The following is a 15,608-nucleotide window of genomic DNA, read 5'->3' as shown; positions in this document are numbered from 1 at the left end:
ACCAAGACCAAGACCAAGACCAGTTCAGCTCGAGACCAAAACCAGGACAAGACCAAGACTAGTTCAGCTCAAGACCAAGACCAGACCAAGACCAAGACAAGACCAAGACAAGACCAAGACCAAGACCAAGACCAAGACCAAGACCAAGACCAAGACCAAGACAAGACCAAGACAAGACCAAGACCAAGACAAGACAAGACAAGACAAGACAAGACAAGACAAGACAAGACAAGACAAGACCAGACCAGACCAGACCAGACCAGACCAGACCAGACCAAGACGAGACGAGACGAGACGAGACGAGACGAGACGAGACGAGACGAGACGAGACGAGACGAGACGAGACGAGACGAGACGAGACCAAGACAAGACAAGACAAGACAAGACAAGACAAGACCAAGACCAAGACAAGACCAAGACAAGACCAAGACAAGACCAAGACAAGACCAAGACAAGACAAGACCAAGACCAAGACCAAGACCAAGATCAAGACCAGGAGTAGTTCACCTCCAGACCGAGTCCAGACCTAATTCTTTCCTGATCCTGCGTGATTGTAGAACAGCATCCTGGTTCAGCTAGTTTCCATATGAGGTTATTGAACTCACTAAAAAAGGTTTCCATCCATCAGCTGAGATCAGATATGTGTGGCGACTGCACTACCGCTATTTCTACACTATTGGAGGATTGACTCCAGTGCTTTTAAGGATTGACACGACTACTAACTAGTCCCAAAGTCCTCTAGCAGAATAACCAGTTACAACACCCCCCTCCACCTCAGAAACTACTAACTAGTTCCTAACTAGTCCTCTAGCAGAATAACCACCCTCCAACACCCCCCTCCACCTCAGAAACTACTAACTAGTTCCAAACTAGTCCTCTAACAGAATAACCAGCTCCAACACCCCCCTCCACCTCAGACACTACCAAGACCAGAGAGTATCAAGACCAAGACCAAGACTAGTTCAGCTCAAGAACAAGACCAAGACCGAGACCAAGACACTATCAAAACCAGAGAGTATCGAGACCAAGAACAAGACCAAGACCAAGATCAAGACCAAGACCAAGACCAAGACCAAGACCAGAGAGTATCAATACCAAGATTTAAATTGGACTGAAATATTAAAGATACAATTATTAACTTGAACTTTCATTATTTACCCTTATACTAATCAGATTACACTGAAGAACTGGTGATAACAAGATTCTGTCAACTTGGTGCAACGGCATCTCAATTATCCAAGACTGAGAGACCCGAGACCGAGACAAGACCAAGACCACAAAAAAGTGGTCTCAAGAACTACAAGTCTAGCATTTACACATTGCATTGATTTCCTCACACATCTGCTGACTAAGTGGAGACATCTGTCCAGTTTTGCTCCTCGGAGACTCAACCTGCTGAAGCAGCGTTTTTAGGAATATAGAAAAAGGATGTATAGCAGTAGATTTTCTGTTCACAATCATCACCTTCCTCACATACATGCTGCTGTTGTCGCCACGTTTTACCGGTTTGTTGTCGAAACACATGTTGTGATCTCATGTGAAACCAATAGTAAAGATGCTTTAATCGTCGTTACCAGATGGATCTTTGGAGGAAGCAGGTCACATGACTCCACCAGGACTCAAACCCGGAGCCTGGGAGGTCTGCAGGTTCCCCCGGAACTGTAATGCTGAGACCAGACTGAAGCAGATGTGCTGCCAGCTGTCACCGCTGTCGCCTCTCCTCGCCACCCGACGCTCGTCACTGTCGCCCGGGTAATAAAGTGTGAGGCGGCGGCGGCGGCGGCGGGGCGTGAAGATGACATATGTCAGATCGTCCTGCAGATGGAACGCAGACGGAGGATGGAGACGACAGCAGGACCCGGAACATCAATTCCAGGGTAAGATAATCAATGATGACTCCAGTCTGATAGGACGCCTCTACAACCGGAACCTTTACGGATCAAAGTCCTGGATAATAATCTGATCAATCTGAGTAAAGTGCTGATAAAGGGGGTCAATGCTCTGAAAACTGGCAAAGAGATGGAGCAAGCCGGCTTGGAGGCTACTGTCAAACTTCACGGTCCACAGGCACACAAGCCTTTGAAATCTGAAAGACAAAAAACAAACAGAAACGGGAACAGGCAGAGACACAAACAGCAACCATTCCAGGTCCCTGAGACTGAATCCAGACTAGGCTACTGCCATTATCTGTCCCCCAAAACTACGAAGTGAGCATGTAGGTGAGTGAGCAGGTGTGTATTTCTGTGTAACTGTGTGTGTGTAAGTCAACCACGGCACGACCACGCAACCCAAGAGACCAGAAGCCGACAAGGAAGAAACCTGAACCCAGGCCACCAGCAGCCAAACGGAGGACCAGAAGAAGGCAGGAGGAACTAGTGGCCTTTATTGAGAAAGTAGGTAGACAGAGGGAGGAGACGTTGCAGTAAAGAGTGACAGACTGGGACTTGAACCTGCGCTGCCCACGCGAGGACTACAGCTTCCACAAATGGCGCCCGCTCAACCCACTGAGCCATCCAGGGCCTCGATGGTGATGGATTTTAGATCAGATTAGATCTTTATTAGATTCAAGATTCAAGATTCTTTATTTGTCATCGTTCATATTTCATAAAAATGAAATTACACGAGCTTCATTGTAGCTGCTGGTCCTGATATAACTACGGAAGAGTATTAGGGCCATGCAGGAGAAAAAATATTTGAGAGGGGAAGCTTTTTTTTTATTGTGCACTTTGAGAAAAAAGTTGAAATGTCCAGAAAAAAGATGAAATGTCGAGATTAATGTTGAAATACAATTTCGAGAAAAAAGTTGAAATGTCAAGAATAATGTTGAAATACAATTTCAAGAATAAAATAGAAATTACACCTTTTTTCTCAACATTTCGACTTTTTTCTTGAAATTGTACTGCAACATTAATTTCGACATTTCCACTTTTTTCTCGACATTTCCACTTTTTTCTCGAAGTGCATAATGATAAAAAAAAATCTTCCTCCTCTAAAATATTATTTTTATTTTTCTCCTGCCTGGCCATAATACTCTTCCGTATATAAGTGCAAGATCAGTAAGAAAATAACTATAAAGTGCAAGACAAGGAAAAAAAAGTAGTCATTGTCATATAACAACTAAATTAAAAGTGCTAAAAAACAAACAGATAAATACTATAGTATATAAAACACTCGCCCAGTGCCGTCCAGAGCGACTCCAGACACCCGCTGGTGATGTCACAGCTGGTGATGTCACCGCTGGTGATGTCACAGCTGGTGATGTCACTGCGGGTGATGTCACTGCAGGTGATGCCTCCTTCATCCGTCTCCTTTCTCTTGTTATCGTCTTCCAGCGCCGTCCGACGCTCAGCCTGCCGAGGTTTCAGTTCCTGCCAGAACTCAGGTGGAACATGACGAGGGGCCTCATCTATAAAGCTTGCTTGCGCAGAAAAAGCGCCTGAAAGTTGCGGAAGCCGCCTTCTACGCAAATCCTCGGATCTAAAAAGAAAAAACTAACCGAAAAATCTGCTTATCTTTACGGCAACCAGGACCCTCCCGTAAGAATTTACTTAAGACACGGGGAACTGGCGACGCAGGGATTGAGGTGGTGAAATGAAGCCAGATTCATGTCATACTCTTAATAATGTCATCACACATCACAACATATATCAGACTTAAAATAATAAAATAATAAAATAAAATAAAATAGCGCTGATCGTGTCCCTCTGTGTGTGAAGCTCAGTCAGTCAGGACTCTGGTGCTGCTGGAGCTGCAGCCTCTTCTTCACCCGCTTTAGGACAGAACAAATGTGGGGCTGCGTTTAGGGAGCCCCACGGAGCCCCTAAAGGGACTCAGATTTTTTTTCATATGAGTTTTACGCGCGCGTGAAACCTTTACGTGCAGGTGTATGGTGCCTAAATTATGGTCCCGCGTTAAAACGACGCAGAGCCTACGGTGTAGGGTACGCGGCGACGCGCAGCTACGCCGTAGGCTCTGCGTTAAAGGAACGCAGAACCATAAACCCGCCCTGAGCAGCTCTGAGGGGAGACGGGAGAGGAGGGGGGGGGGGGGGGGGCGGGAGCGGGGGGTGAAGCGGGGCTGCGGGGCCGTTTTCGTATCCCTTTCATACAGTGTCTTGATAATTTGTAATTTAAGGCTGAGCCTACCGTTAGTTTTTAAACTGTAAAAAGTAAGGGGAAAAAAAACATGATTTTGAAAAGACGTGTGTGTGTGTGTGTCCCCTGTTGCGCCGGGGAACTTACGGCGTTTAGCGCAGCAACGGCGTGCTGCCACTCACTCTCTTTATTTTATTGTATACTATTTATATAATTATTCTAACTTTTACTGTGACCACCAAATAATGTGGTTTTCCTGTCCTCCACATCATCTACAACATCTCTGTCTCCGTGAAAGTCAGTGTCACGGTGGCTGCTACTTCTAATTCATTCTGACGCCAAACAGGCTGGAGGAAGCCACTGCGCATGCTCAGTAGGCTCATCCATATGCATTTATGGGCGTGTAGAGGGCGGGATTAGAGGCGGATTCAGCTGCGCAGGTCTGTGATTCATAAAGGAACGTTGCGTGCAAATCTGCGTGCACATGGTTTTATTGATCCGGATTTTTTCGGCTTTTGAGCGTACGTGCACTTTTAGTATGACTCCTACGCAGTCCATTTTAAATGAGGCCCCTGGACATGTCGCACCTCTCTGGGAGAGTCCTGGAGTTCCCTGGGGGGCCTTGAAGTCCCTGGACTTTGGAAAAGTCCCAGATCTGACACTCTGACAGTCTGAATTCATGAAACTCTCCTGCAGCAAAGTCTCGAACAAACCGATCAAATCCGTTTCACGTTCCTGATTTTCTTTGGATGTAAAATGTAGCTTAGTCTCCAGTTTTGAGTGTTTTGGAGGCCGGGGGCCTTTAACAACCTTCACAACAGGACGGCAGATTTAATTGACTGTTTCTCAGACTGTGGAACTTGACAGCATCAGAAATAAGGTCGTGCCCCCCCCCCAGGGTTTAACAACACATCTGTTTCTCCCTGGTGCAGCAGCTCTGAGACAAACGCAGGTTTGATGTTGAATCGTCCCTCGGAGCAACGCACCGGCGGGTCAGAACCACGGTCATGTGACTTGTTCTTCATGATTCGAGAAAACAAAAACATCTTTAGTGTCAGTGTTGGTTTTTTTCAGGGGCAGAATACCAGTCTGCACATTTAGTTGGACCAAGACTAAACTTTCCATCACAGCACGTCTGTGGTGGGATGATATCACTAGATGTCACGAGATGAGGTGACAAGATGAGGTTGTTGAGGAATAATACAAATTCCAGTTCAGGAGTCCGCTGTGGGATGAGAGATTTTATTCAGCCGGCAGTGAGCAGACCTACACAGACACAGTGTCTTGGTCGGTGTGCTGACCCAGATTTGGCCACAGGGTTTTTATACAAAATTTCAATCAACAAAGACAGGAATAAACAAGCCTAGTGAGAGACAGTCAGGTGTGAACTTTCAGTTTTGGGACCACCCCTGAGTAGTCAGGAAGTCCATATATGGTCCTCTTCTCTGCAGGGGCTGGAAGTCATAGCCACTCCCACAGTGCCATCTCGGCAGGGATTCAAGACGCCGGAACTTGTGTGAGACAATAGGTCACAGAGGAAAAGTAATTTACAGTTGGATGTAATCTGTGGCCAAATGTCCCCATCGGGCATTTGGCATGACTGTCACTAAGTTCCAAATCACCCCATGGGGTGTTCTAGTGTTCCAAGTCTGTTTGAGGCAACTTCCAAGGTGTCGTCTCTGCAGGGGGTAGGAAGCTGGATAGGAAGTTGAACCTACCTCAAAGGTGTCCAGTTGTCTGTTTGAACCAACTTCCAAGGTGTCGTCTTCTGCATGGGGGTAGGAAGTTGAAGCTACTTAAAAGGTGTTGAGTCCAGTTCAAAGCCCTGCAGGGGGTAGGAGGCTGGAGCTTCCCATGACAATGTGGCTCGACAAGGTCAAGAGATGTGCCTTCTTCAGGTGAGTCGCCACCTTCGTAAAACCGTCTTATTTCAGCTCCTACAAACACCTGAGCCTCCGTGTGGGCGGGGCCACACGGAGGCTCAGCCAATCAGCATCCAGAGACTCAGCCGTCAGACGTCAGCGTTTAGCTGCGCGTCCTAAGCACCTGGTTCTCCTGAGCACCTCCTGCCGAGGTCAAAGGTGAAACCGTCTCGGGTCTCTGCAGGTTCATTCATTCATATTTCAGCATCGCTGAGGACTCTAGTCACGTCGGCCCCCAGAGCCCCGCCCTCTGTCTGATCCCAGCCCTCCGATTGGCCGGCCGGGGAGAGGGAGACTGTCAGGCCTTTTAGACGCCATGAATTAAACATCCTTTAAGTTTCCAGCTCTCAGAGCTCGTTAGCAAGAATAATTATCCAGAGCCGTTCAAACACACCAATTAAATCCTTAAGACTGAGCACCTGCTTTGTTGGACACATCAGTCTTTATTTAGTACTTTTATTCAGCTTCTGAAAAAGTCCCATCCACGTGAAAGAAGACTTTTGTCCCCCCGAGGGACTCCTGTCCGTCCTCCGGCCAGGTGGAGCTTCAATCCAGGACCAGAGACTCTACAATCAAGACCTGGACACTGACGCCATCTGGACATTAATTTACCTTTATTTTGAAACCCGTGTCTTTGTGTTTGAGTTCTGTCTTGACTTTCCCTGGTTCCCATCTGCCCCGATTGGCTCCACCTGTGTCTCCTGAAGTTTCTGTCTATATCTGTTCTTGTCTTCCCTTGCTGGTTCGTACTATTTCCTTCCTCCATGGTCCAGGTCTGGTTTTTGGACACCAGGTCTGGAGAGGTCCCGGTCCAGATGCATCAGTAGAACCTGACGGAGGAAGTTCACTGCAACCTGGAGGAGCCAGAACAGGTGTGTGTGTGTGTGTGTGTGTGTGTGTGTGAGTGTGAGAGAGTGTGTGTGTGTGTTAAAATTCATTCATTCAGGATTCAAACAGAAACAAATGAGGAGACAAAGACGACTCTTTCAGCTCATCTGCATCACCGCCTTCGCTGAGGCCCCATGTTAGTCTTTGTCTAATTAGAGACGTGTGTGTGTGTGTGTGTGTGTGTGTGTGTGTGTGTGTGTGTGTGTGTGTGTGTGTGTGTGTGCGTGCGTGCGTGCGTGCGTGCGTGCGTGCGTGCGTGCGTGTGTGTGTATGTGCATGTGCATGTGTATACGTGTGTGTGTGTGTGTGTGTGTGTGTGTGTGTGTGTGTGTGTGTGTGTGTGTGTGTGTGTGTGTGTGTGTGTGTGTGTGTAATTAGAGTCTGAGAACCAGATTATGATCATTTGAGCCCAAACACTGAAATCAAAGCTCCAGCAACAAAATGTTAACTACGTGTAAACACACACACACACACACACACACACACACACACACACACACACACACACACACACACACACACACACACACACACACACACACACACACACACACACACACACACACAATTCAATTCAATTTTATTTATATAGCGTCTAATACAACAGAGTTGTCTCTAGACGCTTTACAGAGACCCATACCCAGAACATGACCCCCGAGCAGTTATTACATAAACAATGGCAGGTAAAAACTCCCCTAGTGGGAGAAAAACCTTAAGCCAAACAGTGGCAAGGAAAAACTCCCCTTTAGGAGGGAAGAAACCTTGAGCAGGACCAGGCTCATAAGGGGGGACCCTCCTGCCGAGGGCCAGACTGGTGGGTCAGGGACGGCAACAGCACAGCAGGCAGGTGGAACCAGCAACGGGATGACCAGGGGTGGGGACCGCAGGCCAGCACGCAGCTCCCGAAGCTCCGGCCCAATCAGCAAGTCCCAGGTTGGGGTGCAGGGTCGGGGAAAGACTTGTGCTCCGTAATGCAAGCTACAAGCCACCCACGACCACCTGCAGGACAAAAGAGAGAAAAGGGAGGAGAAGGGGGGGCCAGCAACGGGATGACCAGGGGTGGGGACCGCAGGCCAGCATGCAGCTCCCGAAGCTCCGGCCCAATCAGCAAGTCCCAGTTTGGGGTGCAGGGTCAGGGAAAGACTTGTGCTCCGTAATGCAAGCTACAAGCCACCCACGACCACCTGCAGGTTCCGGTGTCCGGCAAAGGATGCTGCAACATGGACAAAAGAGAGAAAAGGGAGGAGAAGGGGGGGCCAGCACAAGAAACTACAGGAGCGACTCTGACACACTAAAGTTTACACTACCTAGAGATTTACCAACACCAGCTAGAGGTTTACTAAACACTAACTATAGGCTTTACTAAACAGAAATGTTTTAAGTTTAGTTTTAAAGGTGGAGGTGGTGTCAGCCTCCTTAACCCAGATTGGAAGTTGGTTCCATAGTAGTGGTGCCTGATAGCAGAACGCAAGCCCTCCAAATCTACATTTAGATACTCTAGGAACTACGAGTAAACCTGCACTCTGAGAACGGAGAGCTCTGACAGGAACATAAGGCACTATCAGGTCTTGCAAATAATGCGGAGCTAAGCCGTTTTGGGCTTTATACGCAAGTAATAAAATTTTAAATTGGATTCTGAATTTTACGGGTAACCAATGGAGCGACGCTAACACTGGAGAGACGTGGTCTCTCCTGCTAATTCCTGTCAGTACTCGTGCTGCTGCATTTTGGATCAGCTGGAGCCTATTCAGCAAATTACTTGGACATCCTGCTAACAACACATTACAGTAATCTAGTCTAGAAGATACAAACGCATGAACTAGTTTTTCTGCATCACTCTGCGAGTGGATTTTCCTAATCTTTGCAATATTACGGAGATGGAAAAAGGCCATTTTACAAACCTGATTGACATATGGTTTAAACGACAAATCCTGATCGAAAATAACACCAAGGTTTCTCGCAGTTGCACTGGAAGCCATCGCAACACCATCTAATCCCTTCCTAAGATGCTCTGGACCAAGAATGATAACCTCTGTTTTATCTGAATTTAGAAGCAGGAAATTTCTGGACATCCAGTCCTTGATGTCCCTAAGACATGCCTGAAGTTTAACTAACAGTTCTGTTTCATCCGGCTTCATAGACAAGTAGAGCTGCGTATCATCAGCATAACAATGAAAGTGTATGCCGTGATTCTGGATTATACTTCCCAACGGCTGCATGTATAAACTGAACAAGATTGGCCCTAGCACTAAACCCTGCGGAACACCATAACAGACCCTTGACTGTTCTGAAGAAACCTCATTTACATGAACAAACTGGAACCTGTCAGATAGGTATGATTTAAACCAACATAGAGCTGTCCCTTTAATCCCAACAACATGCTCTAACCTGTGCAGTAAAATGCCATGATCTATAGTGTCAAAAGCAGCACTGAGGTCCAGTAGAACCAGTATGGACACTAATCCCTTATCTGAGGCCATAAGGAGGTCATTCGTGACTCGAACCAGTGCTGTCTCTGTGCTATGATGCATTCTGAACCCTGACTGAAAGACTTCAAACAGATCATTTCTATACAAATAGTCACATAACTGGCTTGAAACTGCCTTTTCCAGAATTTTAGACACAAATGGAAGGTTGGAAATTGGTCTATAATTAGCTAAGGTGTCTGGGTCAAGAGAAGGTTTTTTAAGTAAAGGTTTAATTACTGCGACTTTGAAAACCTGTGGTACATATCCTAAACTTAGGGATAGGTTAATTTGGTCCAGTATTGTCGTACCAATAAGAGAAAAAATATGCTTGAATAGTCGAGTCGGGATGGGGTCTGACATACATGTGGTTGACTTAGCTCTATTGACGAGTGAGGTCAGCTCAGGGAGGTCTATAGGATCAAAACAGTCTAGAGGCAAGTCAGAGCGTAGGGAAGTCGCTAAAGCTGAAGAAACGCCCACAACCGGCTGGTTGATTTCTTCTCTAATTCTCGCGATTTTACTGTTGAAGAAGCTCATAAAGTCCTCACTACTGAGAGCTGCAGGAATGCACGGCTCAACAGAGTTGTGACTCTTTGTCAGCCTGGCTACAGTGCTGAACAGAAAACGTGGGTTACTTTTGTTATCCTCTATCAACGTTGAATAATAAGCTGTTCTGGCTTTGCGAATGGCTTTTTTATATACTATTAGAATATCTTTCCATTCACGATAAGAGTCTACAGACCTACAAGAGTACCACTTCCTTTCCATTTTACGCACGTTTTGTTTCAACATGCGGATATCTGAATTATACCAGGGAGTTAAGCTCCTGTGGCTAGAAACCCTCCTTTTCAAAGGAGCAACTTCATCTAAAGCTGAATGCAACAAATCAGCAGTGTTACTAGCAAGGAACATCAACATCTGCAGAGGTAGAACCCAGGTCACTGGCCTCGATTACATCACTATTTCGCACTGTCGTAAAATAAGCAATAGCCTCCCTAAATTTAACAATAACTTCATCAGACAAACATCTGCTAAAATAATACCTCCTATTTTGCACTTCAACATCAACAAAATTAAATTCAAACGTTATTAAGTAATGGTCGGATAAAAGGGAGTTTACAGGTGACACCAACAGACCATCAGTTTCAACACCGTAGGTGAGAACGAGATCGAGAGTATGATTAAAACAGTGCGTCGGTTTATCCACTTTTTGTGAGATACCCATTGATTCTAGAAAAGAATCGAAGGCTAATTTAAGATTATCGCTTTCAACATCCATATGAATGTTAAAATCACCCACTATGATGAATTTATCTGTGCTGATCAATAATCCAGAAAGGAAATCTGAAAATTTAGACAAAAACTCTAGATACGCACCAGCAGGGGGCCGATACACTACCACTAACACAACTGGCTTCTCTGATTTCCAGCTCGGAAATTTCAGACCAAGCATGAGGCTTTCAAATGTATTATAGTTGCACTTAGGTTCAATTTTTGTTTGGAGACCGGAGTTATAAATTGCTGCGACTCCTCCGCCTCGGCCCGTGCTTCTAGGAATGTGATGATTAAAGTAGCCGGGCGGAGTTGATTCATTCAAACTAACATACTCTTCCTCCTGTAACCATGTTTCTGTTAAGCAGAAAATATCACTCCTGCTCTCTGTAATTATATCATTTACTAACAGAGACTTGGAGCTTAATGATCGTATATTTAGTAGTCCGCATCTAATTTTTCGGTCTGTAATTGGTACCAAATGTACATTGGTTTTAATTTTTACAAGGTTATCTTGGTTAACGCCTCTATAACGCTGCACCTGGTGAACTTTTGGAGGGCGGGGAACTGCAACCACTTCTATTTTGTTAGGCACCTGGCCAGAGTCGTCAATATCATGTAATCCTACAGTTTTAGAGTCGCTAATTACATAATGCAATCCTACAGTTTTGTTGGCAGGCGTTGGTCCTCGAGAAGCAGCAGAGAAGTGTGTTAAACTACAGCTCTGCATCCTGGCCTGGACCCTGCATTGTCAGGGGGAGTGTCTAATAACATTGGCCAGATTTCTAGACATAAGAGCTGCACCATCCCGGGTGGGATGAATGCCGTCCCTTCTAATCAGACCGGGCTTTCCCCAGAATGTCTCCCAGTTGTCAATAAAGTCCACGTCGTTTTCTGAACACCACTGAGACAACCAGCGGCGGAGCGAGAGCATGCGACTAAACATGTCATCTGCAAACACACACACACACACACACACACACACACACACACACACACACACACACACACACACACACACACACACACACACACACACACACACACACACACACACACACACACACACTGGGACAGGGTGTCCCAACCTGCTGCAGCTCTGATGTTATTAGCAGCTTGTGGGAGAAGAAGAAGCATCAAAAATGTTTTATTCTGGTTATAATTACATCTAGAATTTATCCAAAGCTGCTTTTTCTAAAAGAGTGAGTCCATGTGGTCCATGCGAAGGTCAGAGCCTCATGAGTGGAAATGACAAATTAAAAGAAAATGTAAATGTTTTATTTGAAGACAATCAATGTGTATATAAACTGAAAATATTTGAAATAAATAAATGTGCTTTAATTTAGGCTCTATTATAGGAATTACACACATAGGAATGTCCACAGCATTTCAGTGTCAACAAAGGTAAAACTATCAGATTCTGAGCTCATAATTGTAGTTTGTAAGTGGTTGTCGGTTATTTTATATTTCTTGTTAATCTGTCTTAAAATGTAAGATATTGGACCTCGGTTGGGCTGGTGGGACAGTGGATCATTTTTAAATCCACAGCTTGACAGTTATGCCTGAGATTTAAACGGACTTCCCTCTGTTGTCTTCAGGACCGAGTAACGTTTAGAAGCAGGAGCAAGGTGGAGATATTTCTAAGCCCGGCAGGAGTCCCTAACAAGATAATAAAGTATATTTTATTATATTTCAGTGACATGGAACAGGAACTTATTATCAACCCTGTGAAGATTTCCATCCGTGAGAAAGGAGGGTGAAAACGCCTTTACAATCTTACAGGTGTAAAATGTAAGAACATTTTTAATATAAGCAGAATAAATGGCTCTGAAGGAAATAAAACATGAAATATCTTCGGTTAATAGCGTCTGCGAAAAAAATAGAAGTCAAACTAAATACAAGAACCAGAGATTTTTCTCATTTTTCAGTGACCGGCGAGGGAATGTGTCGTTGGGAGGATTTCATTCCCTGAAATGAACCTCGGTCCCCGAGAGAGTCCTCTCTCACACACACACACACACACACACACACACACACACACACACACACACACACCTCCATCTTCCTCCTCATCAGGATCTGCTCGTCTCTCAGCCTTCGGTTCCCGTTGGCCTGGTTCAGTCACATCAGCTGCTGGGAAACCTGTTCGTCTCACTCCGATGACCAGAGAGTCTGAACCTCCCCAGGTCCCACGTGGACCCGCCTGCAGATGGGTCCACGTGGACCTGCAGACGGGTCCACGTGGACCTGCCGGCTGGGGAACTGGATCCACTTTAAAGGGGACCTATTATGAAAACCAGTTTTTTTCTTGCTTTAACATATATAAAGTGGTCTCCCCTCAGCCTGCCAACTCAGAAAAGGAGGAAACAACCAAATTCAGTGTCTGTACAGTTGCCCGGATGATCCGCCCAGTGTGATGTGGATCTACGAGTCGTTCAGATTCTGCTCCCGTCGTTACGTAACGACGGGAGAGATTTACATCGTTGGCCTCCGATGCGTGAAACCACGCCCACAACTAACTCCGCCGGCCGGAGATTGCACCATTTTTTCGTAGTCCCACAGGGACCAGTTCTGGGGCTCCTCCTGTTCCAGACTCTCCACCATCTTGAGGTCTCTAGTCACAGCTTATGCAGATGATTCCCAGATCTACGTTGAACTCTCATGATTAGAATCCTTTTTTTATTTTGTAATCTACATTTTAGTCTCATTTTTATTCCTCTACGATATTGCAATATATATTTAATTATCGTTATCGTCACATGACCACCATTTTCGTTTTGTCCAACAACCAAGGCCAAAACGGTGTTTGAACCAGGATGTTAATGTGTTTGTTTCTGCTCTAAAGTTGGACGTTTGAACCCGGAGGTCGGTGGAGACGGACTCGGTCCCTCTAGCAACCAGTCGAGGAACCGCAACTAAACTTAGTTCCGTATAAACCCGGAAGTTTAAGATGGTTGGTGCTTGGCTCCGATGCGTGATGGTGAACGTTCTTTGCTGCCCCCTGGGGGCCTGGGGTGGTACACTTGCATAACAATCTGACCTCTGCTCCTGCTCTCTGCTTCAAACCTGCACAGATTTGGTTCATAAACTTCTTTAATTGGCAGTTTTAGAGCAGAAAGAGTCCAAACGTTTCATCGGGTCACAACCAGACCAGGGAACCGGGGGATAGGGGGATAGTGCAGCTTCCTGCCGCTCGTTACTGGAGATAAAGCTGAAATCTGATATTTCACATCAACTCTCTCTGCAGAGCCGCCGCAGCGCCGACGGAAATCCTCTCAGTGTTAATCTGCTGTCCATCACTGCAACGCTTTGGTGAAGTCAAGACAAAGGAAGTTGAAATCAATTAACTGCGGTTTTGCTGGAGGGAATCTGAGGATAATTGACTTCAGTGGAAAAACAGAAAAACAACAGTAACAAGTGCTGCAAGAAAATTAGATTGAAAAACAAAATAAGTTTTCCCTGAAAGTATTTTTGTTTTACTAAATGAGTAAATTATAATTGTTGATTGTTGGTTTTTTTTTTATACTAACAAAACACGATGCCCAGTAGGATCCATGGATGGATGATGTCCCGCTCTCAGGGTGGATGGATGGATGGATGGATGGATGGATGGATGGATGGATGATTGATGATGGATGGATGGATGGATGGATGGATGATTGATGGATGGATGGATGGATGGATGGATGATTGATGATGGATGGATGGATGGATGGATGGATGGATGGATGGATGGATGGATGGATGGATGGATGGATGGATGGATGGATGGATGGATGATTGATGATGGATGGATGGATGGATGGATGGATGGATGGATGGATGGATGGATGGATGATTGATGATTGATGATTGATGGATGGATGGATGGATGGATGGATGGATGGATGGATGGATGGATGGATGGATGGATGGATGGATGGATGGATGGATGGATGATGGATGGATGGATGGATGGATGGATGGATGATGGATGGATGGATGGATGGATGGATGGATGATGGATGGATGGATGGATGGATGGATGATGGATGGATGGATGGATGGATGGATGGATGGATGGATGGATGATGGATGGATGGATGGATGGATGGATGGATGGATGGATGGATGGATGGATGGATGGATGGATGGATGGGTGGGTGGGTGGATGGATGGATGGATGGATGGATGGATGGATGGATGGATGGATGGATGATGGATGGATGGATGGATGGATGGATGGATGGATGGATGGATGGATGATGGATGGATGGATGGATGGATGGATGGATGGATGGATGGATGGATGGATGATGGATGGATGGATGGATGGATGGATGGATGATGGATGGATGGATGGATGGATGGATGGATGGATGGATGGATGATGGATGGATGGATGGATGGATGGATGGATGGATGGATGGATGGATGGATGGATGGATGGATGGATGGATGGATGGATGGATGATGGATGGATGGATGGATGGATGATGGATGGATGGATGATGGATGGATGGGTGGATGGATGATTGATGATTGATGATTGATGGATGGATGGATGGATGGATGGATGGATGATGGATGGATGGATGGATGGATGGATGGATGATGGATGGATGGATGGATGGATGATGGATGGATGGATGGATGGATGATTGATGATTGATGATTGATGGATGGATGGATGGATGGATGGATGGATGGATGATGGATGGATGGATGGATGGATGGATGGATGATGGATGGATGGATGGATGGATGATGGATGGATGGGTGGATGGGTGGATGGATGGATGATGGGTGGATGGATGGATGGATGGATGGATGGATGGATGGATGGATGGATGATGGATGGATGGATGGATGGATGGATGGATGATGGATGGATGGATGGATGATGGATGGATGGATGGATGGATGGATGGATGGATGGATGGATGGATGGATGGATGGATGGATGGATGGATGGATGATGGATG

This window comes from Cololabis saira, chromosome 3 (assembly GCF_033807715.1).
Source record: "Cololabis saira isolate AMF1-May2022 chromosome 3, fColSai1.1, whole genome shotgun sequence".
NCBI classification, from domain to species: Eukaryota; Metazoa; Chordata; class Actinopteri; order Beloniformes; family Belonidae; genus Cololabis; species Cololabis saira.
This window is presented reverse-complemented; position numbering follows the sequence as displayed.